Source organism: Oryctolagus cuniculus, chromosome 2 (genome assembly GCF_964237555.1).
Source record: "Oryctolagus cuniculus chromosome 2, mOryCun1.1, whole genome shotgun sequence".
Taxonomy (NCBI): domain Eukaryota; kingdom Metazoa; phylum Chordata; class Mammalia; order Lagomorpha; family Leporidae; genus Oryctolagus; species Oryctolagus cuniculus.
The window spans coordinates 138,001,138-138,027,013 of NC_091433.1; the positions used below are offsets into that span (position 1 = coordinate 138,001,138).

Sequence of the window (25,876 nt, forward strand, 5' to 3'; positions counted from 1 at the left end):
CCAGCAAATTAAGAATCTCTCCCTTACCCCTATCACTCTGCCTTTCAAATAAAATAAAATAAGAAAATTTAAAAAACATTAGATATATAGCTATTTGGGTTTCCTTTGAAGTCCTTTAATGGATTTAAAATTTTTTTCCCATAAATATTTTGTGCATTTTTGAAAGTCCTGGAGACTTCTTAATTTTGTTGCTATTGTAAATACTTTATTTTCTATTTTGTTAGTGCTGGAATGTAGGAATACTTTTGCTTTTCATGAATGGTTTTGTATCTGTGAATCTTGCTGAATCAGGATTTGGTTTAACTCTAAGTAGCACAAACATAAACTAAAACAACAGTGTTATGATGAGCTAGATATTTACTCAATAAATTAAAGAAGATTGGCAGTGGATTCTTTAGGGCCAGTACTGCTATAGCAGGCAACTTCTGTCTTGTTCTGCCATGTGCATCTTCCATACCCAGGGTTAACTCGTGGTTTAAGATGGCTGTCTAGTATGTCCAGCTAGTATGTCTGTATTCCAGATGGTAGGAAAGAGGATGAGAGCACACGTTTTCTCTTTAAGGATGCACATACCACTTCTGCTTATAACTCACAGCCTGAACTATGGCAAGGAGGCTGACCGACATCTTTATTCTGGTTGGCCACATGCTTGCTAAAAAACTAGTACTATAGAAGAAGGGGAGAACAACATGTCTGTTATCTTGCTGAACTCTCTCATTATTTCTAATAGCTTGTTGTTTCTATTGGGAGCTTTTATGTGGTTGATCATATTAGTGCAAACAATCCCAGTTTTGTTTCCTTCTGATTCTTCTGTTTAGCTTCTTCTTCCTTTAAAAAATATTATTCTGTTAGCCAGGACTTTCAGCAATATCATGTTAAACAATGCTAACAAGCTTGTCTTGATCCCAAACTTAAACAGAACATGTTTAAGGTTAATCCATGAAGCAATATCCTTGCTATACATTTTTGATCTTCATAAAGTTAAGAATATTTACTTCTTTTCCTAATTTTATGAAAAAATTATCATTAATAGCTGATGTATATTTTCTTTCTTTTTTAAAAAAATATTTATTTATTTATTTATTTGAAAGTCAGAGTTACACAGAGAGAGGAGAAGCAGAGAGAGAGGTCTTCTATTCGATGGTTCACTTCCCAGTTGGCCACAACGGCCAGAGCTGTGCCGATCTGAAGCCAGGAGCCAGGAGCTTCTTCTGGGTCTCCCATGAACACACATTTTCAAATGCTTTTTTTTCCTCAGTCTTTTTGAGGTAAGTCACATTGATGGATTTTCTGATATTAAATCATACTTGAATTTCTAGAATAAATTCTACTTGATTTATTATATTTTCATGATAGGTAGCTATTTGACACAAATATTCTAAGCACAAGGAAATTAGTTTCAAGGTTTCTTCTCATTTAGTGGAGTAAGCATGTTGGATTTAGTTCACTGGTATTTTATTTATAATTTTTGCAAATATTTTCATAAGTGAAATGGGCCTATTTTCTTGAACGCTTCTTTTTCAGATTTGGAATTAAAATCTTCTGTGTTGTGTTTATGTTTGTTTTTCTCTCCTCTGCTACCTCTTACACACACTGACTTTTTTGTTCATTTATTTTATAATGTGGATTGTGAGTTCATGTTTGCCTAAGTTGTATATGTAGGAATCCTGTGAGGTCTAGTTTGAATCTTTTATCTGTGATAGATTTGCTTGTGCTTCCTGTTCCATGTAGGTAGTTAGGAGGGTACTTCAAAAGGTTCATGGAGAATGAAGTTAAAAGCTTATTTTCCTGCCAAAAAAAAAATTGAAGAGTCTTCAAAAATTTCATGAAAAAATCTATTATGAAAAATTCATGGATTTAAACTTTTTTAAAAAAATATTTATTTGAAAAGCAGAGTGACAGAGAAAGGGAGAGACATAATGAGAGAAACCTTCTATCTGCTGGTTCATTGCCCAAATAGCCACAACAGACAGGGCTGGGCCGGGCTGAAGCCAGGAGCCAGGAACTCCATCAAGGTCTCCCATGTGGGTGGCAGAGGCCTAAGCACTTTGTTCATCTTCAGCTGCCTTCCCAGCTACATTAGCAGGACATCGGATTGGAAATGGAGTATCAGGGACTTGAACTCTGACATGGTTTGCTGGTGTCCCAAGTAACAGCTTAACTTGCTGCACCATAACACCAGTCCTGGATTTCAAAAATTTTTGAACCAAAGTAAACACTTTTTTTAATATAAAAATATTTATTTTATTAGAGAGAGTGTTCCCATCTGCCGGTTCACTTCCTAAATGCCCACCAAGTCTAGGGCTGTGCCAGGCTGAAGCCTAGAGCCAGGAACCTAATCCAGGTCTCCGACATAGGTAGCAGGAGCCCAACTACTTGAGCCTTCCCTGTCTCCCAGTGCCCACATTAGCAGGAAGCTGATCAGGAGCTGGATCAGGCCTCACACATCAAGTCTAGGCACTCAAGTACTCTGATGTGGGAAATGAGTCTTTCTCTGTCTTTAAAAATATTTATTTATTTAATTCTTTTGAAGGGCAGAAACAGAGATAGAGACAGAGAGGGATCTTCTATATGCTGGTTCATTCCCCAAATGCCTGAGACAGCTAGGGCCGGGCTAGGCTCAACCCAGAACCCACTAACTCAATCCAGGTGTCCATGTAGGTGGCAGGGACTCAAGTACCTGGACCATCACCTGTTTAAAGATTTATTTATTTATTTATTTGAAAGGCAGCATGACACAGAGAGAGGGACAAATAGAAAAAGAGTAAACTATCCTGCTTTACTCCCAAAAATTGGTGGCAGGGACCTAACTACTTGAGCCATTACTTGCTGCTTTCCAGGCATATTAGCGGGGAACTGGGTGGGAAGCAGAGCAGCTGGTACTTGAACCAGCACTTTAGTGTGATGCTGGCATCAAAAGCAGTGTATTAACCCTCGTGCCACAATGTCGGCCCCCACAAGCAGTGCCTTAACTACTGTGCCAAACCTCCTGGTTTCTGAACCTACAGCCTAACCACTAAGACAAACATCTGTCCCAAACATAGCTTTTAATTTCATGTTTCCCAGGAACCTTTTAAAGTACCCTCATATATACTCAAAACTGTTTATAAGGAGCTAAAAATCTGAGATCAATTATAATCATATATCTAAATAACAGTAAAAAGGACTTTTTATTGCCATACCTTGCTTTTTTAGATTTTTAAAAATTATATTTGTAGTTGATACTCATTTGTGCGTTCTTACATGTAGTTTAATAACTCATTATTATAAATAGAGATTTTTCCCATATGAGGAATCTAGTTGTTTATCTTATCACAGGGTGATCTGGCTAAGGGAATACTGTCTCTCTTCTGTGGATCACCAAGACCCAAAAGGGGACACAGGCTGTGTTGCACTGCAGAATCCCAAAGCAGTTTTCAGTTCGTTGGTAGGCAACACACACACAAGGTGTGTGCTACAAGAAGTTCATGGCACAGCTCACTTTCCTAAGTGGACTCAGGATCACAGATAAATCAGAGTGGGGCTACAATCAGGTGAAGGAACACAACTAAGCCAGGGGAAGGACCAGTATCTTAAAATGACAACAATCAAGGCAACGGAAGACTAGAGGAAGGCTTTGTGTTCACTTTCTATCCTCTTCCCGATCCCACACCACCGGAGGTTTCAGTCACCTACGTGGCAAGATGATCTTGCTCACTTCGAGACCCTAAATTAGTCCTTGGTCTCTTTAGTTGGCTTATATATGGAAAATGGATCTTGGCTGTTCTCCGTGGGTTTGAATAGGGCTGCAACGTCTGGTCTGCCCTTCTTTGGTTTCTTGACAGGAAGTGATAGTCTTAAGTCTCAAATAATGTGCAGAAATGCATCGTGTGGGGAAGAGGTGGGTTTTTCTAGCGGATTTGCTTCTGTAGGCATCTCCCTCCAGGTTATTGGTGACTGCAGTTACTCCCAAGTACAGTGCGTGGAAAGGGTTAAGGTCTGTAAAATGATTGCTGGGCAGTAGCCAAGACACTAAGAAGCGCCATGGCTCCTGGGACTCAGCAGCGAGGACACGAGGACACGGAGCAGTGGGCGCTCCCCAGCACGGCCACCAGGGTTCAAGGTGAGGAAGAGGGAGAAGAGCCGTGTTGCAGGAAGCTGAGGCGTGCATATACACTTGAAAAGCGAAGTCCCCACATCTTCGCTCAGGCCAGGGGTAGAAGTGGCTGTTGCAGAAACTCAATAAAGTCACTCATAAAGCCAAGTATTTGGGCGCTGTTCGAGCCTGTGCACAACCTACCCCGACTGCCCCAGAAAGTCGGCAGGCCAGGAGGCCAATGCCACTGCCAAGCCTCCCGTGCTCTGGCGTCCAGCCTCCTCAAACTCACAGGACAGCCTCGCGGCACCTCACGCGGAGCTGCCTCTCAGAGTGGGCACCGCGTGGACGCGGGCCAAGTTCGAACCGATTCACTCCGAATCGGGCTGCCCCCTCCTCTCCTGGAGTGGGGTTTGGCCACAGGGGCTCCCTGGGCGCGCCAGGCAGAGGCTGAGCAGCAGTAGCTGCCGCCGGCAAGCTGAGTAAGGAGCCAGCCGCCGCCGCCGCCGCCTCCCGCCGGCGCGCAGCCGGCAGCACAGCCAGTCCCTACAGCTGTCACGCAGCCAGCAGCAGGACCGCGCGCCACCCCCCGCGCCACCCCAGCCCTCACACTGTTATTTGCGTGACTGACCCAGGCCCGGCGGGAGGGAGGAGCGCGCAGCGGGGCGCGGGGAGGGCCCAGGCCCGCCCGCGTCGTCCCCTCAGCTCGCCGCGGCAGCCTCCTCCTCCTCATTGGCCTTGAGCTTACGTCCATCTCCCCCACGCGGCGCTCGGATTGGCAGAAGGCGCACTTCTGGAGAGGGGAGAGCAGAGTGACTCCGCCGTTCTCCAGAGCCTCATCTTTCCCTCCACCCCCTCCACCCCCAACACCACCACTTCAGCGTCCACCCACCTCACCCCACCCCCCACTCCACTTCCCCCGCCCGGTTCGCGGCAGTGTCCTCAGAAGACTCATTGGGCCAGGGGCGAAGCCAGCCGCCTCGCGAGCCGTGCCGCCATTGGTCGGCTCCCACGCCCGTCGGAGCCGCGGGCTTCGCCGTTGGGCGGCTCCGCTCAGCTCCCCGCCCCCTACAAGGCCTCGCCCTCCCCGGCGCCTCCGCCCCTCCAGGCTCGCCCTCAGCCCCTTTCCCCGCCCGTCCCCGCCGCATCTACCCTGTCCAGCGGGGCGGGGATTGCTGTACGACTCAGTAAAACAGTCTGTGAGTCACTGCACAACCCATCAATCCAATTAAATGTCTTGAGCGAGCCGAGCAGGCGGTGCTACCGCCCCGCTGCCGCTGGCCCCGCCGCGGCCGCCCCTGCTCGCTGCGCCCCTCTGATCCATGGCTGTCTGTCTGTACTTGCTACGGTGTAACATCCTCCTCCTCCTCCTCCTCCTCCTTCTCCTCCTCCTCCTCCTCCTTGGGAACCGCTGCAACTTCCCCTCAGCAAGCCTCCTCCTCCGCTTGGGGACCGCAAAGGCATGGGATAGACCCGGGGCCACTTCTCACCGTGTCTCCTCCAGACCTCGCTCCGTCTCCCCCCTTTGAATTAAAGTCTGTGCCTCGCTCCCGGTCGTCTGAGAGATTTATTTGTTTGCCCATTATTTCCCCTGATTTTATTTTGCGTCCCCGGGGCAGGGGCTCGTATGAGGAAGGGGGCGCTCCACCTCCCCACCGCCTCGCCGGCCGTGACTCGGTTTCCCGCTCGGTCCGCTCGCAGCCGCGGGACCCGCCGTCCTGCGCCCGAGTGACGCACCGGCGCCCCCGCCCGCGGCCCAGACGGGCCCTCCCTCGCTGCCGCCCGACCCTTCTCGGAGCTGGACCCGCTGCCGACTTTCGCGCTGAAGGGTGAGTACCCGGTGGGGTCCGGTCCACTTTGGGGGAGGGCGGGGATCGGGCCGGGGGCCGGAGGCTCCGGGTCCCGCGTGGGCTCGAGGTGGTGCCTCCCCTGCTGCCTCCGCCCCTCGGCTCCTGCTTCGCCAGCCTTGCTGTGTTTCTAGGTATTGCCAGACTCGCACCATGGGGCGTTAGAATGCTTATGAAATAATTGGTAATGGCATGCTTTCTGGCCTTTGGATGCTGAGTGAGCGGTGATAGCGAAGTGATCCGATAGGCTCTGTGACCTGCAGAGTGTAGAATTGGCTAAAGGGTACGCTCTCCTCTACATCAAAGTTAAACTTTTATTCAATATAGGCAAAGCAAAAGGCATTTTTAATTCGAATCCGTGGTTAGAGCAGAAGGGAAGACGGGTTGTTTAGTGGCATTGCTTGGCGATTTTATTTTAGACAGTTTCATGGGTTCCCTTTTGGGAAAATATGAATTCACTATGAAAGGTTGGGAAGTCTTTGAACCTGTTGGAGGGAAGCAAGGAGAGGTGGAAATCCAGTTTGACGCTTGGCTTTAGCTTAACCTCTGTTCTTGAGAGGCATTACAACAGGGAACTTTTTTTTTTTTTTTTAATTTTTCAGCCACTGGACACAGTGGAGTGTGTTAAGGATATAGGAAAAATATAGATTATTTTTCATTCATCTTTTGTGTACTTGATTGCTCTTTAAACAATGTTATTGTATAGGATTTTATTTTTTTTTTAATTTTGGTTTCTTGGTTGTCAGTGGCTCAAAAGTAGAAATACCTGCCTATATGAAAATCTTTTAAACACCTTTAATGTTTAGTTTGAGGTAGAAGTAAAGAATCTGAGAAATAGTTACTCTGAATTGGCTTTTGAGGTTGCTGTTTAGAATCCAGCCGTTTTCAAATGGTATTACCCTTTTTGATTCCAGTTCTGGGCTGGTTGTCCACAAGATTCAAATTAGGCCAAACCAAACATGTTTTGAAATATTAAAGTGTAGGAAAGGCCTCTTAGTAATTCATTTTCTCCTTCTCTTTCAGACTAACCAGAATAAGTTGTTACTAAATTTAATTTTAAAGAATAGACTGTTCCTGTAGTGAAATCTGCCAAGTTGCTACAGAAAGATTTCTTTTTAAAGAGCAGAAATGTGTTTATGATCAGCTCAAAGTAGTGAAGTTGAAAAGTGACTTAAATGTAAATGCTGTCTTAAAGAAATGCTTGTCGTAAGCCTCCACACTGTTCACAGTGTTCCAGGAAGACGCATACAAAGCTTTGTTTGAATTGTTTAATAAATTTCATCGTGTGACCTTTTTCTGGAGCATAAGACTGACTCTTTGGGAGGGCCTGGGAGCACTGGGGAGCCAGGCTGCCTGAGTGTGCATCTCCACCACCACCCCTCGCTGGCTCTGTGACCTTGGGCAAGTTTCTAAGCTGCCCTATGTGGGTTTTCTCTCATAAGTAAGAAGAGTGAATGCTTCTCCAAGGGTTGGCGTAAGGACGAATGAGACTGTGCTCAGTGTTAGCGGCCCCATCATCATCTCCAGGCTCAGAGAGAGGGTGTCTAGTGTGGTGGTTGAGAGCACGGCCTCTAGTTCAAGTCCCAGCATTTCCTTTTGCCATCTGTGACCTTCATCGAGTTAATATCAGAGTCTTCATCTGCCAGATGGGAATCTTAGTAACATCTACTTCACAGGTTTCTGGTAAGGACAGAAGAAGTTAATCGTATGCAAAGGCTTTGAATAGTGTTTGGTCCATCTTGTCAAATTTCGACTCCGTTTTGTTCCTTGTATGTATTGAGAAGGGGTGACTATTTTTTAGAAGTAGAGTTTTTTAAGATAAGCAGTTATTTGCTATCAATAGCATAAGCAAATTTTTTATCAATAGCCTGATGTTATCTGGGATTTATACATTTAAACTAGATTTTATGAGCCAGTAAGAAATTTAGTTCCTGGATGTGCTGAGTTGAGCACTTTCATTTAAACTTGCGTATTGTGATGTCTGTACCTCAGGGCTGGCATTGTGGCACAATGGGTTAAGCCAGCCCTTGGGGTGCCTGCATCTTGTATCACATCGCATATCCGAGTGCCTGAGATTGAGTTCTACTGCCTCTGCCTTCTGATCCAGCTTCCTGTTAGTGGGCTTGGGAAGGCCTGGGAAGTACTCATGTACTTGGGTCCCTGCCATGCACACAGGAGTCCCTGATGGAGTTCCTGGTTCCTGGCTTTGGCCTGGCTCAGCCCTGGCTTGTTGTGGGCATTTGGGGAGTGACCCAGTAGATAGAAGATGGCCCTCTGTCTCCCCGACTCTTTGTCACTCAGCCTTTCAAATAAAATGAACAGGTAATTTAAAGAAAAAGAATATGCATGGTTCTATTATAACGATACTACATACCACACATTTGCTGATGCCTGTGGTTTCTCTCCGTTACTAGACAGGAAGCTCTTTGATAGTGACAACAGTGTTTTGTCAATAATCTGATCTTTGATGCCTAGCAAAAGTGTCTGGTACATGAAGAAGCTTACTGAATACTCATGGAATTTATTAAATAATTTTATCATCAAGTTGCTTATGAGTAGTTGAGTGAACATGTGAAATGAAGTTGTGGAGAATATTATCTGTGTTGAATTGGATTTTCACTTTCTCAATTATTATTTTTGTAAATAGATGATAAAGAGATTTACACTATGCTACTTTTTTTAAAGATTTATTTATTCATTTATTTGCAAGGCAGAGTTAGAGAGAGAGAGAAGGAGAGAGAGAGAGAGAGATATCTTCCGTCCGCTGGTTTACTCCCCAAATGGCCGGAGCTGGGCTGATCTGAAGCCAGGAGCTAAGAGTTTCTTTTAAATCTCCTTGTGTGTCCAGGAACCCAAGCCACCTCCACTGTTTTCCCAGGCACATTAGCAGGGAGCTGAATTAAAAGTGGAGCAGCCAGGTCTTGAACCAGTGCCCATATGGGATGCCGGTGCTACACCACTGCTACACAACTGCACCTGCCCCAATATGTTACTTTTTATTAAGAAATGATTTTTTGTTTTGAAGATTAATTGCAAATAATCTGAAAAGTATGTATCTAATACCATCCTTGGATACCTGACATGTCCATCTTCTTAAAGAAGTTAATGTTTTTAAAGTTTTATTTATTTGCTTTTACTTATTTGAAAGGCAGAGATATAGACAGAGATCTTCCATCTGTGGGTTCACTCCCAAATGCCCACAACAGTTGGGACTGGGCCAGACCAAAGCCAGGAGCCTGGAACCCAGTTCGGGTCTGCCACATTGTATGGCAGAGACCCAACTACTTCTAGTCATCATCTGCTGCCTCGCAGGGTGCATATTAGCAGAAGACTGGGATCAGAAGCAGAGCTGGGACTGGAACAGGCACTCTGACACGAAGTGCAGGGGTTGCATGCAGCATTTTCACCACTGTACCAAACACCAGCCCCAACCAGGTCCATGTTTTAATCCTAAGACTCTGACTATCAACCTTTCATTCAGTTGGCTATTACTACAATATGAATTGTACAAATAGATTTTGAATGCCCCAAATGATGATGTGGTCTTGTCTGCTTCAGAATTCATAATAATAAAGGGAATTTGTCAACCTGATACTGTGAAAATAAAATGGCATAATTTCTTTAAGGACCAACCTTTATTTCTCTTTCCACTCAGAAGTGAAGCTTCTCCTGAATTCTCTTATTAAAAGACTGGCCGTTGAAACAGCTGTAGTAAATAGTGTGCTAGGATTCAGGATGTATATGTAATCACTCAATAAAACTTACACTTTAAATTCCATCACACACTTAATAGGCATTACACAATTGGGGAATAGTTTTTTAAATAAGCAAACTTGATGGGGCCTACCACTTGCTTCATTACAGAATCATTCTGTGTTACTTGTCAATAAAATCCGGTTTAATTACTGTTCCCTCTGCAGTTATGAAGTACAAGTCTTACCTTTCCTGAAAGAGGGATCCTCAGTAGGGTGGAATCTGAATACTGATCCACCAGAAGCCCTGCAGTGTGACATAACATTGTTACAACTTTTCTATCTATGAACTCCCTCTCACAGTGTGGATAATTTTGTACACACAGTCCTTTCTTTAACTAAATCATCAATTAACCCTGTGTAGTATTGCATTTTCTTTTTTCTTTTCTTTTCTTTTCTTTTCTTTTTTTTTTTTTTTTTTTTTTTTGGACAGGCAGAGTGGACAGTGAGAGAGACAGAGAGAAAGGTCTTCCTTTTCCGTTGGTTCACCCTCCAATGGCCACTGCGGCCGGCACACCACGCTGATCCGAAGCCAGGAGCCAGGTGCTTCTCCTGGTCTCCCATGCGGGTGCAGGACCCAAGGACTTGGGCCATCCTCCACTACACTCCTGGGCCACAGCAGAGAGCTAGCCTGGAAGAGGAGCAGCCAGGACAGAATTCGGCGCCCCGACCGGGACTAGAACCCAGAGTGCCGGCGCCGCAGGCGGAGGATTAGCCTATTGAGCCGCGGTGCTGGCCTGTAATTGGTTTTTTAAAAGCATTTTATTTTTAAATTTTTTAAAAGATTTATTTATTTATTTGAAAGTCAGAGTTACACAGAGAGAGGAGAGGCAGAGAAAGAGAGAGATCTTCCATCCGATGGTTCACTCCCCAACTGGCCACAATGGCTGGAGCTGTGCCAATCTGAAGCCAGGAACCAGGAGCCTCTTCCTGGTCCCCCACGCAGGTGCAGAGGCCATCCTCTACTGCTCTCCCAGGCCAAAGCAGAGAGCTGGATCGGAAGAGGAGCAACTGGGACTACAACAGGCGCCCATATGGGATGCCGGCACTTCAGGCCAGGGCGTTAACCTGCTGTGCCACAGCACTGGCCCTTTAAAAGCATTTTAGCAGGACAAAACACAGATAGCATTTAGAAATAGATAATTTATCATTACTTGAAAAATGTAACTTTTCAGATTTTTAATATTATGAACATTTCTCCTTGTAATTTTATGTTTGAAGAGACTTCTTATTCATCTATTTTAAAAATGTATAAGGTATGGGGCCGGCGCTGTGGCACAGTGGGTTAACGCCCTGGCCTGAAGTGCTGGCATCCCATATGGGTGCTGGTTCTAGTCCCAGCTGCTCCTCTTCGGATCCGGCTCTGTGCTGTGGCCTGGGAAAGCAGTAGAAGGTGGCCCAAGTCCTTGGGCCCCTGCACCCACATGGGAGACCCAGAAGAGGCTCCTGGCTTCGGATCGGTGCAGCTCAGGCCGTTGCGGCTACCTGGGGAGTGAACCAGAGTATGGAAGACCTATATCTCTACCTCTCTGTGTAACTCTGTCTTTCAAATAAATAAACTAAATCTTTTTTTTTTTTTAAAATGTATAAGGTATCTTTTAAAGAAGCAAGGAATTGGGGCTAGTGTTTTGGTGCAGTGAGTTAAGCTGCTACCATCCCATATGACGACCAGTTCAAGTCCTGGCTGCTTCACTTAAGACCAGCTCCCTGCTAATGTGGCCTGGAAAAGCAGCAGATCATAGCCCAAGTCCTTGGACCCCTGCACCCATATGCGAGTCCCAGGCTCCTGCCTTTGGTCTGGCCCAGCCCTATCCATTGCAGCCATTTGGGGAGTGAACCAGTGAATGGAAGCTCTCACTCTCTCTCTGTCTCTCTATATTTGTCCCTCCTTCCTACCTTCCCTTCATCTCTATAACTCTACCTTTCAAATAAATAAATAAATCTTTAATTTTAAAAAGCAAGGAATTTTGGTTTATTCAGTGGAGTTTTAAAATTTTTAAATTTTTGAAAATTTTATTTGAAAGAGAGACAGAAACAGAGAGAGGTATCCCATCCACTGGTTCCCTCCAAATGCCTGCAATAGCCAGGGCCTGGGCCAGGCTGAAGTTGGGAGCTGGGAACTCAATTCAGGTCTCCCATGTGGGTCACAGGGACCCAAGCAGGTAAGCCGTCACCTGCTGCCTCCCAAGGTGCACAGTAGCAGGAAGCTGAAATCAGAAATGGAGCTGGGAATTGGACTCTGGTACTCCAATATGGGATGTGTGTGTCTCAGGTGGCATCTTAACCACTGTGCCAAACAGCCATCCTGAATGAGGTTTTAAAATGAGTTTTGGTACATTTTGGATTATAGCAAATGCTGATATTTTAAGAACAAACTTTTACTTGGAAAATAATATATTTTGAAATGTTTTTTTTTTAACTTTATTTATTTATTTTGACAGGCAGAGTTAGACAGTGAGAGAGAGAGAGATGGACAGAAAGGTCTTCCTTCCATTGGTTCACCCCCCAAATGGCTGCTACGGCCGGCGCGCTGCGCCAATATGAAGCCAGGAACCAGGCACCTCTTCCCTGTCTCCCATGCGAGTGCAGAGCCCAAGGACTTGGGCCATCCTCCACTGCCTTCCCGGGCCACAGCAGAGAGCTGGACTGGAAGAGGAGCAACTGGGACAGACTCCGGCACCCCAACCGGTACTAGAACCCAGGGTGCCGGTGCCACAGGCGGAGGATTAGCCTAGTGAGCTGTGGCGCTGGCAGAAAATAATATATTTTATTAAGTTAAAGTTTGTAAAACTTGTACTTGTGTTATAGGAAAAAAATGTTCAGACTTAGATTTCATTAGAAGTATATTCAAAGAGGAAAATTAGTCATTATTTACTTTTAAATTTCAAAAGGATTACCTGGATTTCTCTTTATACTCACTTATTTTCTACCATGAACGCAGTGAAATATTTCAGAATACAGTAACTTGAGGACTGAATTTGTCCCTGTTCGTTTCCTCTTTAGGAAGATGAGTGAATGAATGCATGTGTAGAAAGGCTGCATGTTAACATGCAGTTTTTTCTGTGACCCTAGAAATGAGTTAGGAGCTTTTAAAATTTTACCATCAAAGACTTGGAGTTAGCGCATTATGTAACTTCTTTGAATTTAGTTTACTTCTTTCTGAGTATTAGCAGAATCGTCACAGCTTCATGATGTTACTCACCTTAGAGAATGAAATTCTAGCATGCTCAGAATAAGACCTATTAAAACAAGTAAGGCACTCAAAGAAGTATTATTTATTTTAGCTAATATTAAGAATAGTGAATATTGATCCTCAAAAGTAAAGTTTCTAAGGAGAAAGATACTTTTAAAAATAGGAGGTAGAGGTGGCATAGCGGGTAAAGCTGATGCCTGTGATGCTGGCATCCCATATGGTTGTAGGTTCAAGTCCTGGATGCTCCACTTCTGATCCAGCTCCCTGCTAATACCTGCGAAAGGCAGCAGAAGATGACCCAAGTGCTTGGGCTCCTGTGACCCTTGAGGGAGACCTAGCGGAATCTAATGACTCCTGGCTTTGGCCTGGCCCAGCTCCGGCTGTTGTGGCCATTTGGGGAGTGAACCAGAGGATGGAAGACCTCTCTCTGTCTCTCCATTTCTCTCTGTAACACTGACTTTCAAATAAAGTAAATAAATCATTTATAAAAAAGGGAGCTGTCTTTTAAAAGTTCATGAAAATCATGTGTTATTAAAATACTCTGCATTGATATCGAAACTTTCTTGCATAAAAATAAACTTATATCTGAATTCCATTTTTCCATGAATGTTTTGCAGTTTCCTTGTCTATTGTTGTGCTGTCTTTGCTGTCAACAGCCAACCACCTGAAACTTAGGAGCATCTGATTGCTTTCCCACTGCTGAATTGAAGTGCACATTGGTGTTTGTAATATTTTGTGTGGTGGGATGTAGACTGCTTTAGTACTGAATTACCTTTCTTTTTTAAAGATTTATTTATTTATTCGAAAGTCACACAGAGAGGCAGAGGCAAAGAAAGAGTGAGAAAGATCTTCTATCCACTGGTTCACTCCCCAGATGTCCGCAACAACCGGAGCTGTGCCGATCTGAAGCCAGGAGCCAGGAGCTTCTTCCAGATCTCCCACACCGGTGCAGGGGCCCAAGCACTTGGACCATCTTCTACTGCTTTCCCAGGCCACAGCAGAGGGCTGGATCAGAAGTGGAGTAGCCAGGACTTGAACCAGTACCCATATGGGATGCCGGCACTACAGACCGGAGCTTTAACATGCTGCGCCACAGTGCCAGCCTCTTGAATTACTTTTAACATAGTAAATAAAATTACCAAATAGTCCACCTTTTACTTAAGCTGTTTTTCCGAAACTGTGTTCCTTTTTTCTAACATTCTTTTCAGTTTTCTTGGTAATCCCATGTGAGTTTTTTTTTTTCTTATTTTGCTGTATCTTTTTCTCAAGAACCATTGGGAGTCTTCTTCCTTGATCTTAGCATGTTGACTTCTGTAGCTCTCTTGGCCTTTTGCCTCCATAGGAAGTATGGAGTAGAGGTTTTCATTTACTTGGATCTCTTTTATGAAACAGATGAAAAGCTCTTCTGTATAGAAGAATCTTCTCTGGCTTATCTCAAAAGTTACCTACACCAAGCTTGAGGGGCCACTTCATTAACCTGGCGACAAGGGGTAACTGGGAGGTGTTTATTGTTTACTGATTTTCTGTCCATCTATTTTATGGGGAGAAAGTCACAGTGTTCTTTTCTATCTGTATTGCCTTGAATTGTGTCAGACATCACGTTTGGCTGTGCTCCACGCCTGTTGCCCTGGTAAGCTTTGGAGACTGTGTGTGAGATGACCACTGCCACCTGACCACGTTGGGAGTGGGTCCCTGAGAGCAAGACATCAGATGGGATGAGCAGCTCCTTTATTTTGTTGTTAACTGCTTAAAGCCAGATGGAACACCAGGCAGCATCCTCAGTGAGGGTTTCCAGGTTCCCCGTGACTCGGTGATTAATGGCTCCCAGCGAAGGAACCATTAGCCTTGTTGTCTTTGATGGTGTCTACTCAAATGAAATTTGTTCCTTTTGGTTGACCTTTGTTGGATTTTAAGGGTTCCTTTTACCCAGAAAATCAATGAGTATGAAAATGAATATGTATGTTTGAACCAAAATAGTTTCCATCGAAATCCTGTGAATAAAATGTTTTCCTAGGAGCCAGTGTTGTGGTTTAGTGAGTAAAGCTGCTGCGTGCAGTGCTGGCATTCCTTATGGGTGCCAGTTTGAGTCCCGGCTGCTCTACTTCTGATCCAGCTCTTTGCTGTGGCTTGGGAAAGCAGTGGAGGTGATCTAAGTTCTTGGGCCCCTGCATCCACGTGGGAGACCTGGAGGAGGTTCCTGGCTCTTGGCTCCTGGCTTTGGATCAGCTCAGCTCCGGCCGTTGCTGCCATTTGGTGGAGTGAACCAGCAGATGGAAGACCTCTCTCTCTCTCTCTCTCTCTCTCTCTGTCTTTGCCTCTCTGTAACTCTGTCTTTCATATAAATAAGTAGATCTTTTAAAAACTAAAAAGCTTTCCTAAAGTTCAAAATTCATTGATCTGGAGAGAATGTGAAATATTTTCTCCAAATGCATAGGGTTATTCGGTTATCCATAGTAGGATAATTTTATATCCTATTAAACAAAATGAATCCTCTCTTTGATTTGGAAGACAATTCACATTTACTTTTTATTGAAAGAATTCACATATAAAATTAGATAAACTATGTATTGGTATTGATTAAATTAAAACTCTTCTGGAAATTTTGCTTTTTGTTTTTGCTTTGTTTTTATAAAATCCATGCTTCCGTGCCAGCACCATGGCTCCGTGGTTAAAGCCACAGCACTGCATCCCATCTGGGTGCCTGTTTGAGTACCAGCTACTCCACTTCCAATCCAACGCCCTGTTAATGCGCCTGGGAAAGCAGTGGAGGATGGCACAAATCCTTGGGTCTCTGCACCCACATAGAAGACCCTTAAGAAGCTGCTGGCTCCTGGCTTTGGCCTGGCTCAGCTCGGGTCGTTGCTGTCATCCGGGGAGTGAACCCGCAAATGGAAGTTCTCTCTGTCTCTCCTTCCTGTATAACTCTGCCAATCAAACAAATAAATCTTTAAAATCTGTGACTCATGGGAAAACTTGATCTTTTTTGTATACCTGTATCCCAGTTTGGACTTCTGTTCATTCACTCATGCAGTTCATTGTCAACAGATGCTTATTGAACACTTACTGTGTGCCAGCTACTCGTAGTAGGCACATAGAATACAGCAGTGAATACAGCGATGAATGTTCCTGCCCCTGTGGAAATGACCTTGCAATGTTACCTAGCATTTGAAGTGATCATAATTGAGCCTGGAACAGGTAAGGCTTCTTTAGATAAATTTTATCCCTTTTGACTTGGTGTAAAAGAAATCCTAAATCCTGCAACAGAATTCCCCTTGAGGGGCCAGCATTGTGGCTCAGTGGGTTAAGCTGCCACTTGTGACACCGGCATCCCAAATCAGTCGGAGTGCCAGCTGGAGTCCCGGCTGCTCTGCTTCCTGTCCAGCTCCCTGATAATGTGCCTGTGAAAGCAGCAGATGATGGCCCAAGTCCTTGGGCTTGTGCCACCACACGGGAATCCAGGATGACGTTCCTAGCTCCTGGCTCCTGGCTTTGGCCATAGGAGCCCTGGCCTTGAAGCCGTTTGGGGAGTGAACCAGCAGATGGAAGATTTCTCTCCCTCTCAGTCCTTCTGCATTTGAAATAAAAAAAAATCTTTTAAAAAATATTCCACTTGAGTGGACAATTTTTGTTTGAATTTGAGTTGAAACATTAAGAAAAGGAAAACCACGTTGTTGGTAGTTTCCACCAGAAGCCATGAATCCTCCTCCTCTGTGACCACTGGAAAACCGTGCAGTGGACGTGGTCTGAAGTTTCTCCTAGGTCTTCTTTACACTTTGGAAGTTGTTTTCTCCTGTCGCTTTGCTTTCTTTGTGACAGAACCTGAAAAAAAAAAAAGAGTGTAACACTGAAAATTGCACAATGGAAGTGTAGTCAGCTCAGCTGCATTGCACAATTAACAGAAAATCTTCAGTTTGCTTTGTCTTAAGTTTGTGTACGTTCAGAACTAACTTTGTTTCTACGACAGTGCTCCTTACTTTCCTTAATGAAACCCGTAGTGTTCCTTTCCAGTTCATATTAAAGTAGATATACCTAGGTGTTTATGCAGTCCTACTAACATTAATATAATATAATGTAATATGACAAGTAATATAATGATTTTAATTAATTATTTTGTTCACAAATATTTAATATGTGTCCCAAGTGCTTAGAGGAACCAGAAGCTAATAATATGAAATACCATCTTATCACAGTGTTCAAAGTGCAGTTGGGGACAAAAGATCTTCACATGGAAATTAAAACTCTTATGTTAGGCAATACGTAATTTATCTTAATTGGAAAGCCTAGTGTAGGCCACTCCAGTGAGCCTACCAAGGTCAAGTGGACTTACTTTCTAGAAGTTCTGGATGTCTTTCCTGGTACTCCATCCTGCCTTTTGAACTAAGATGTAACCTGGCCCTCTGTGCCTTCAACACCTCAGGTGGAACAGTCTCCACTGTAGTAGGTGCTGCAGTGGCTCAGCAAGGAAGGGGAGGGAAAAGGAACGGGCACACATCTTAGCCATTGAATGCATGCACAGGACTGGCTGCCCCCACGGGAAGCCAAAGCTGCACCTGGTAATAGAATATAGGGAAAAAGCCCGCAGAAATTTTAGGCTTCTGTGAGTGAAAGTTATCCCGTGGATTTGAGAATCCCAGTATACTGATAGACAAGGGGAGTCCCTGAAATTTGGAAGGAGCCCTGGCAGGGGAGAAAAGGGAATGCAAGCTTTTGATAGTCACTAAAGACATTTTCTCCCTCAGTTTTGCCAGGTACAGCCCAACCTGCTAGATAGGTGTGCTCTGGGCCTAAAATGACAAAATTAGGAATTGTCTCTGCTGCTGGAGTATGTGAGTGTAAACTTTCTAAATTGTTTTACTCTGGAATTAGCTGGAATTCGTGTGTGTGTGTGTGTGTGTGTCTTTAAATTTTCAAGCTTAATGCTGTGTAACTGTGGTTTGGTATTTTTTTTTTTTTTTCAGTTTCCTGGATATTTTAAAATAAAGAATCTCTTTCTTTGGACCTAGAATTGTGATAGGATAATAGGGTACTTCGAAAAGTTTGTGAGAAATGGAAAGTTTATTTTGGTGCAAAAAAATATTGAAGTCCATGCATACAACAAGTCTTCAGAAAATTCATGAAAAATGTGTATTATGAAAAAAAGCTATGCATGTATCTCAAATTTTTTTTCCCAAGTAAACTTATTGGAGCAGGTGTCTGGTGTGGGTTTAGCCACTGCTTGGGACACCCACATCCCATGTCAGAGTGCCAGTTCGAGTCCCCACTGCTCTACTTCTGATGCTACTTTGCTGATTTACCTAGGAAGCAGCAAATGAGTGCCTGCCATCCAAGTGGGAGACACGGATGGAGTTGCTGGTTCTTGGCTTCAGCCTGGTCCAGCCCTGGCTCTTTTTGACATTGGGGGAGTGAACCAGTGAATGGACAATCTCTGTTTCTTCCCCTCTCTCTGTAACTCTGCCTTTCAAATAAATAAATTAAAAAAAAAAAAAACAACATTTCTTTAAATTTCATTTTTCTGTGAACTTTTGAAGTCCCCTCATATGAAACATACTTGTCTCTTAGATTTAAATTAGGGGACAGTATTCCAAAACCTCATCTTTTATTTTATCTGTTAATGAAAGTACTTGGATACTTGTGTCGAGGCTCCCTTTTAAAAAAAAGTCTCTGGGAAGACTTTTTTTTTTTTTCTTTTTTTGACAGGCAGAGTGGACAGTGAGAGAGAGAGACAGAGAGAAAGGTCTTCCTTTGCCGGTGGTTCACCCTCCAATGGCCGCCATGGCCGGCGCGCTGCGGCCAGCGCACCGCGCTGATCCAATGGCAGGAGCCAGGAGCCAGGTGCTTTTCCTGGTCTCCCATGGGGTGCAGGGCTCAAGCACCTGGGCCATCCTCCACAGCACTCCCTGGCCACAGCAGAGGGCTGGCCTGGAAGAGGGGCAACCGGGACAGAATCCGGCGCCCCGACCGGGACTAGAACCCGGTGTGCCGGCGCCGCTAGGCGGAGGATTAGCCTAGTGAGCCGCGGCGCCGGCGAGTTTCTTTTCTTGAACACTGCTAGAACTGTCACTCAGAACTGTCACATCTGTTTGATTCAAAAGGCCCCTTGGATAGTGACCTCAACTGTCTGCATTGCTGCGAAGTTTTCAAGGGTGTATACATATGTGTGTGTGTGTATGAATATATATATATATATATGTATATGTGTATATATATCAGAACTTACCCAACTGGACATTTCAAATGCACTATTGTCAACAAAACTTTTTAAAAAGCCACCTAGATTGTAAAGTATATTTTCAAGGTAGAAACCACTATTAAAAGATTTCTATTTTGAGGTTTGCCATTAATTTTTGTCTTGATTTTATTTTCTCTGCCTTTCTTCCTCTGTATCTTATTCCCCGGGCGCATATTTCAAGTAAGAAAGATAAATAGAAATGAAGAAGGTCCATGTACTGGCTGAAATATAGGACCTTGGCTTTTTTCCATGGGTGGAATATCCTTAATTTGAACAAATTTGAGTTTTGAGAACTGGAGCTGTGTATTCTTCAAGGAATCCTTGCCTTATACTTGAACAGATTATGACTCATCTTTGGCATGGAGTAAATAGCATGATTTTAGTAAGGCTTTTTTTTTTCCCTGTTTTTATTTTTTATTTTTATTTTTAAGAGGTTAAATGGCTTAATGCTTCTCCTTAAATATTCTTTTTAAAAAAAGATTTATTTATTTTACTTCAAAGTCAGAGTTACACACAGAGAGAAGGAGAGGCAGAGAGAGAGACAGAGACAGAGAGAGAGAGAGAGAGAGAGAGAGGTCTTCCATCTTCTGGTTCACTCTCCAGCTAGCCGCAATGGCCAGAGCTGTGCCGATCCGAAGCCAGGAGCCAGGAGCCAGGAGCTTCCTTCAGCTCTACCACGCAGACTTGGGCCATCTTCCACTGCTTTCCCAGGGCATAGCAGAGAGCTGGATCAGAGTGGAGCAGCCAGGTCTCGAACTGTGCCCATATGGGATGCCGGAACTGCAGGCGGTGGCTTTACCTGCTATACCACAGCACCAGCCTCTCCTTAAATATTCTTTTCCTTTTTTTTTTCTTCTTGCATTTCTATAAATTACATTTTGGCATGTTGGGCCATAGACTCTGTGAATAGATTTGTTTAGGGAAGAACTAAGTCTGTTCGTTCTTCTTGCCCCCATGGTCTACAGCATAGCGCAGAAAGCTTAACACAAGATTGTTAAATGACAGTTTGGAGATGGGTGTTGTTGGTAGTAGGTTAAGCTGTCTTTTGTGATGCCCACATCCCTTGTTGGGTTTGAGTGACACCGCCTCTTCTCATCCAGCTTCCTGTTAGTGTACATCCTGGGAGGGCAGCACTGTCCTTGGGTGTTTGGTTTCTTGCCACCCACAAGACCCAGGTGAAGTTCTGGGCTCCTGGCTTTAGCCTGGCCCAGCCCAGGCTATTTCAGGTATTTGAGGAGTGAACCAGAGGATGGAACATCTCTCTGTCTTTGTCACTCTTTCAAACAAATACAAATAAGTAAGCTTTTTAAAAAAATGATGGTTCCATGTTAAACGGGAAATTTATTATTGGAAAGAATGCTTATGCTAAGTTTAAAACACAGGTAATTTTCATGAATAAAAACATCATCTAGAAAAATAATCAGGGTTGGCCACCTGGGCTTCGGACTGTCAGGGTGTTAATGAGTTGTAACTGTAAAGCTTCAGCTCTTTCTGCCATCCCAGCAGTACGCATTGGAATGACCTGTGCCCAGGCGACAGCCCAGCGGGGAGCTCTGGCTTCAGGTTATTCTAGTGTGCAGCTGCACCATACTCTGTGCTGTTGTCTTCCACACCGTATCCCCCCACACCCAAACTTTCTATCATAAAACTTCTCAAACATGTAGAAGATCTGAAAGAATAATTCAAGAAACATCCATGTTCCCTCCGCGTAGACCTGGTAATTATTAACCTGCTGCAATGTTTGCTTTGCAACTCTGTCCCTCTTTCTGTATATGTATGCTTTTTTCTGTACTTTGTGAAGAAAGGTTTCAGGCATCCCAGCTCTGCTGTGAAACACTCCAGGACACATCTCTGAGAATGAGGACATTCTCCTTCATAACCACAAAGCTGTTGTCACACCTAAGACAATTAATAACTTGCAATGCCTTTGCAAAGTTCAGTTCCATTTAGTGAGGGCATATTAATCCTTCTTCTACTGAAAAGTCAATCCATATGACAAGAGATATTCTGCAGAATATGGAATTCTTGGAATTTTCACTAAAAATACTTGTTGCTTTTTATAAATAAAACCACTGCTTCATTTTTTTGGGATCAGTGCCTTTTCTTCTGTGTGGTAAGGTAAGATTCCTCTGGCATTAACATTGCATGATTATGTTGTGAGGGGACGCATTTATCAAATTTTCTCTACAGTGTGGGTTAGTGGAAAAAGTCCAGTTTGGAGCCAGATGTTGTTGGTTCAGATACCTGCTTTGCCACTTCAGGTGATCTTGGGGAAGTTAAACTCTTGTGTCATGTAAGATGCTTTTAAAAACTGCCCTCAAACTTGCTGGAATCAACAGGAAATGTATTATTTCACATCAGACCTGATTAGGGCAGGCTCTAGGATCCATCAGTTCTATAGCTCAGTTCTTAGCATCTTCCTGATGTTTCCAAGGCCTTGTGGGCTCCTGCCTCTGTTTTGGCTCCTTCCTCCAACTGTTTCATAACCATGCGTATTCCAAGGGAATCAGTATTCCAAGGGAGTCAGAAACTCCTTACAGGCCTGGACTGTCTCTGTCTGACGGGACATCTCAGCCCACCTCGGGACCAGTGCCCTACCTCTTCAGAAGAGCGTCTGCCCTGGCTGGCTTAGACTGGCCTGTGTCACCCCTAAAACATGACCTCAGGAAGGGAGGAACAGGTGTTAGGCATGTCACTAGCAGTGTCTATTACTCCTCTCTAAGCCTCTCTTTTCTTTGCTGTAAAATGGGAACAGTGATGTCTCCCTCTATCATTATTACTAATATAAAAGAGGTAAAGCAACAAGCATGAAGATCCTGTTTAATATATCTTTTTTTTTTTTTTTAAGATTTACTCATTTATTTGAAAGAGTTACACATAGAGAGAAGGAGAGGCAGAGAAAGGTCTTCCGTCCGCTGGTTCACTTCCCAGTTGGCCTCAATGGCCAGAGCTGTGCTGATCCAAAGCCAGGGGCCAGGAGCTTCTTCCAGATCTCCCACACGGGTACAGGGACCCAAGGACTTGGGCCATCTTCTGTTTTCCCAGGCCATAGCAGAGAGCTGGATTGGAAGTGGAGCAGCCAGGACTCAAACCGACACCCATATGGGATGCTGGCACTGCAGGCGGCAACTTTACCCACTATGCTACTGCCCCAGCTTCTTAATATATATTTCTAGTGAGATTTTTTTAATTGGAAAAGCAGAGAGGTACAGAGATTTCTCACACACTGATTCATTCCCCAAATGCCCACAGTGACTGAGACTGGGCCAGGCTGAAACTAGGGGCCAGGAAATCCATCCACATCTCCTACTTGGTTGGCTGACCCAGCTACTTACCCTCTCATCTGCTGCCTCCCAGGGTGGTTATTAGCAGGAAGCTGGAAACAGGAGTGGGACGAGGACTTGAACCCAGGCTCTGATACAGAATACAAGTGGCCCAAGTGGTGGCTTAACAACTGCACCAGATGCCCATTCCAAACATAAAGATGATGTTTATTTTAATAAATGCTGATTTCCTATTCTTTATTCTCTCCTTTCCATCTTATAGAAAATTTTGTCTTCCTTTGACATGGCCACACTTCATGCTGGTAAGATGCACAAATGACCCTCTCAGAGCTGGTCCTGTCCTATGACTTGAGTATCTCAGGGCACAGCATTTTATTAATTTTTTACTTTTATTTTTTTAAAGATTTATGTATTTGAAAGGCAAGAGTTACAGAGAGGCAAAGGGAGAGAGAGAGAGAGAGAGAGAGACCGACCCCAGATGGCCGCAGTGGCCGGAGCTGAGCCGGTCTGAAGTCAGGAGCTGGGAGCCTCCTTTGGGTCTCCCAGGTGGGTACAGGGGCCCACAGACTTGGACCATCTTCCACTGCTTTCCTAGGCCATAGCAGAGAGCGGGATTGGAAGTGGGGCAGCTGGGACTCGAACCAGCACCCACGTGGGATGCCAGCAGTGCCAGCAGTGTTTTCATTTGCTAAGCCACAGCATTTTATATGAACTTCTTAAATTGGTCAGATACCTACAAAAAGTTAATCTTGTCTGGCCTGTCTTAGGTTTCTCATATATTTTAACTTCACTGTATATTTTTCCAAAGCCAAGGAAGGGAAACTGTGAACAGAGTGATATACTTATCACTAATTCAGATTAAATATGAACAAAAATCTTTTCAATTTCACTATCCATAAAGATAATGGAGTGGAAATAGATTTCCCCACTTCATGAGGGTACTTCAGAAAGTTCATGGAAAAGGTAATTCAAAGATATGTTTATTTCAGTGCAAACATTTTTGCAGTCCATGCATAGTTTTTTCCTAATATGCATTTCCATGAATGTTTTGAAGACCCCACATAGTATCCCCCCTCCCCCCACTCGGGGTAGACTAGATCTTTGATATTTTGGGAAAATCAAAGCTTGTTGTAATATTTTAACTGCTCTTGTTACTCCAAAACTTCCTTCCTAAAAATAATTGAACCAACAAACCTTTTTTTTTGGCTTGTTTGGCCTTAAACCCTCTTACACACAACTGCCCAAGAGTCATCTTCCAAAGATGGGTTTTCCAATGTCTGCGAACAATGGGGGATCTTTGTTCAGGTGTTCCCTTATCATTAGAGTTAAAAGAAAATTGTTATTTTCTTCCTTGGGATATTTCTAAAGCACTTCGGAAAAACCTGTGATGTCCTGCAAAATTGTCACCACCCAGCTACATGGGAAAATTGTCATCTTTTTTTGAATTTTCTTCCAAATGACAGGATCATTCTTGAAGGAAAACTAGTGATTCTTTTTGACCTGGCGAAGTACATACAGTGTTTCATCCCATTCTCTCTATGGCCGAGGAATAAAAGAAGGGGGAAGAAAGTCTGAGCTCAGAATATGTTGAATTCTGACTTGTTCCTTTTCAGTAACTTTTTTTCACTTTGTCTATAATTTTTAGATTTAGTATTGATAAAATCTCTTATTGATCTATTAAGCTCTGTGAATACTGAAAATAGTGAGTTTTCAGATGGTTCCATGCATAATTCAAAGCCTCTGTTGACATGTGTTACTTCAGCCAGAGGGATGTTTTCAGAAGGGATTCTTTAAGTGTGTGTTGATGTTTCTTATACATCACAAGTGAAACTTCTATAAACATTACATTAGAAAGCAGCAGGATGAAAGCAAAACTCTGAAATAAATTGTAATTTGATTAAAGAAGCCAGACAAGGGACATTGTGGCCATAATTTTAGTTAAAAAGCTCTAGAGTCTTGGGGAAAATAGTTTGAAACTTGTATTGCATTTTCTCAAAGTGTTACTGGTCCCTTTTAAGAAGCATGAAATGTGATTTTTAACTTGTGAAGCTCTGTTGCATTTGGGCGGATTTTAAATTTTAGTGCCTTGCAGAAAAGTTTTATGGGCAAGATTCCCTTTGCTGTGTACCAGATGCTTTTACTGTTTTTCTAAGGTTTTCTACCAGTGGCGCCAAGGCTGAGACGAAGAGTGAAGTGGCGGTTGTGTCCCCTCTAACAACCAGATTGTATTTTTGTTTCTACTACCCAGTGTTAAAAAACAGAAATGAAAAGAAAGCAAAGCTCAAACAAACTGAAATTTCATTTCCTAACTAGAATAATTCTGTCTTTGCCATGATATGAAAGGTCACAGGTAGGAAACATCATTCATAGCCCCGCGGTTGACCCCTCTGATTGTGTGAATTAGCAGTTGGATCAGAGTATAGTCCTGTCTTCAGACACTCGAGCAGGTATAAACCAACCAAGACTTGGGACTTGGACTGACTGCTTTTTTTCCTCCCTTTTAAGAAATGTTTCAACTGTGCTTTTTGCCCCTACCTATGGAACAGAAGTCTAAATGACAGTGGGTAGGAAAACAGAACAGTCCAGAACTGATTACCTGCCTCTTATTACTGAGGGTTTATACTCTAAAAGAACTTTTCTTCGTCTTTGCCTCTTTTGTTTTAAAAAAATATGTATTTTTGGGGGGCCGGCGCTGTGGCGCAGTAGGTTAATCCTCTGCCTGCGGCACCAGCATCCCATATGGGCGCCGGTTCTAGTCCTGGCTTCTCCTCTTCCAGTCCAGCTCTCTGCTGTGGCCTAGGAAAGCAGTGGAGGATGGCCCAGGTGCTTGGGCCCCTGCACCCTCATGGGAGACTGGGAAGACGCTCCTGGCTCCTGGCTTCGGGTCGGTGTAGCTCCAGCCATTGCGGCTATTTGGGGAGTGAACCAACGGAAGGAAGACCTTTCTCTCTGTCTCTCCTTCTCACTGTCTGTAACTCTACCTCTCAAATAAATAAATAAAAAATCTTTAAAAAATATTAATTTTCATTTTATTTGAAAGGCAGAGAGAAATCTTCCATCTGCTGGTTCATTTTCCCAAAGCCCACAGCAGCCAGGATTGGGTCTGTCAAAGCCAGGGAGAGGAGCTCCATCCAGATCGCTCACATGGTTTGCAGAGATCTAAACTGCTTAAGCCATCATCTGCAGTCTTCCTAGGATGTCATTAGCAGAAAGCTATATTGGAAGCAGAGGAACTGGAACTCAAACTCGGGCACTCTGAAATGGGATGTGGGTGTCTCAGGCAGTGGCTTAACCACTGCACCGAATACCTGCCCCTTTGCCTCTTTCTTTATTCATTCTTGTGTTCTGTATGGGAGCTCCTCGTGGACAGGGTCTGCAACCTCACACTGAATGCAGTGGGAAAGCAGTGTGCTTTTGTCCCAGGTCGTTTATTTTCATTTTCTCTAAGGAGTTCTTATTTTGACTGAAAGTTATAGCATGACCAATGAAAAATTGT

The 25,876-nt window shown here is 43.9% G+C and overlaps 1 protein-coding gene across 1 annotated transcript in view; it reads left to right on the forward strand.

Moving 5' to 3' along the window:
* Positions 1–5,290: 5,290 nt before the first annotated feature.
* The window catches only part of SERTAD2 (SERTA domain containing 2), a 121,005-nt gene continuing 100,419 nt past the window's right edge, over positions 5,291–25,876 (forward strand). The window contains exon 1 of the mRNA XM_008254336.4: positions 5,291–5,904. The gene's annotated coding sequence lies outside the window, so the exon portion shown is untranslated. The remainder of the gene's footprint in view (positions 5,905–25,876) is intronic.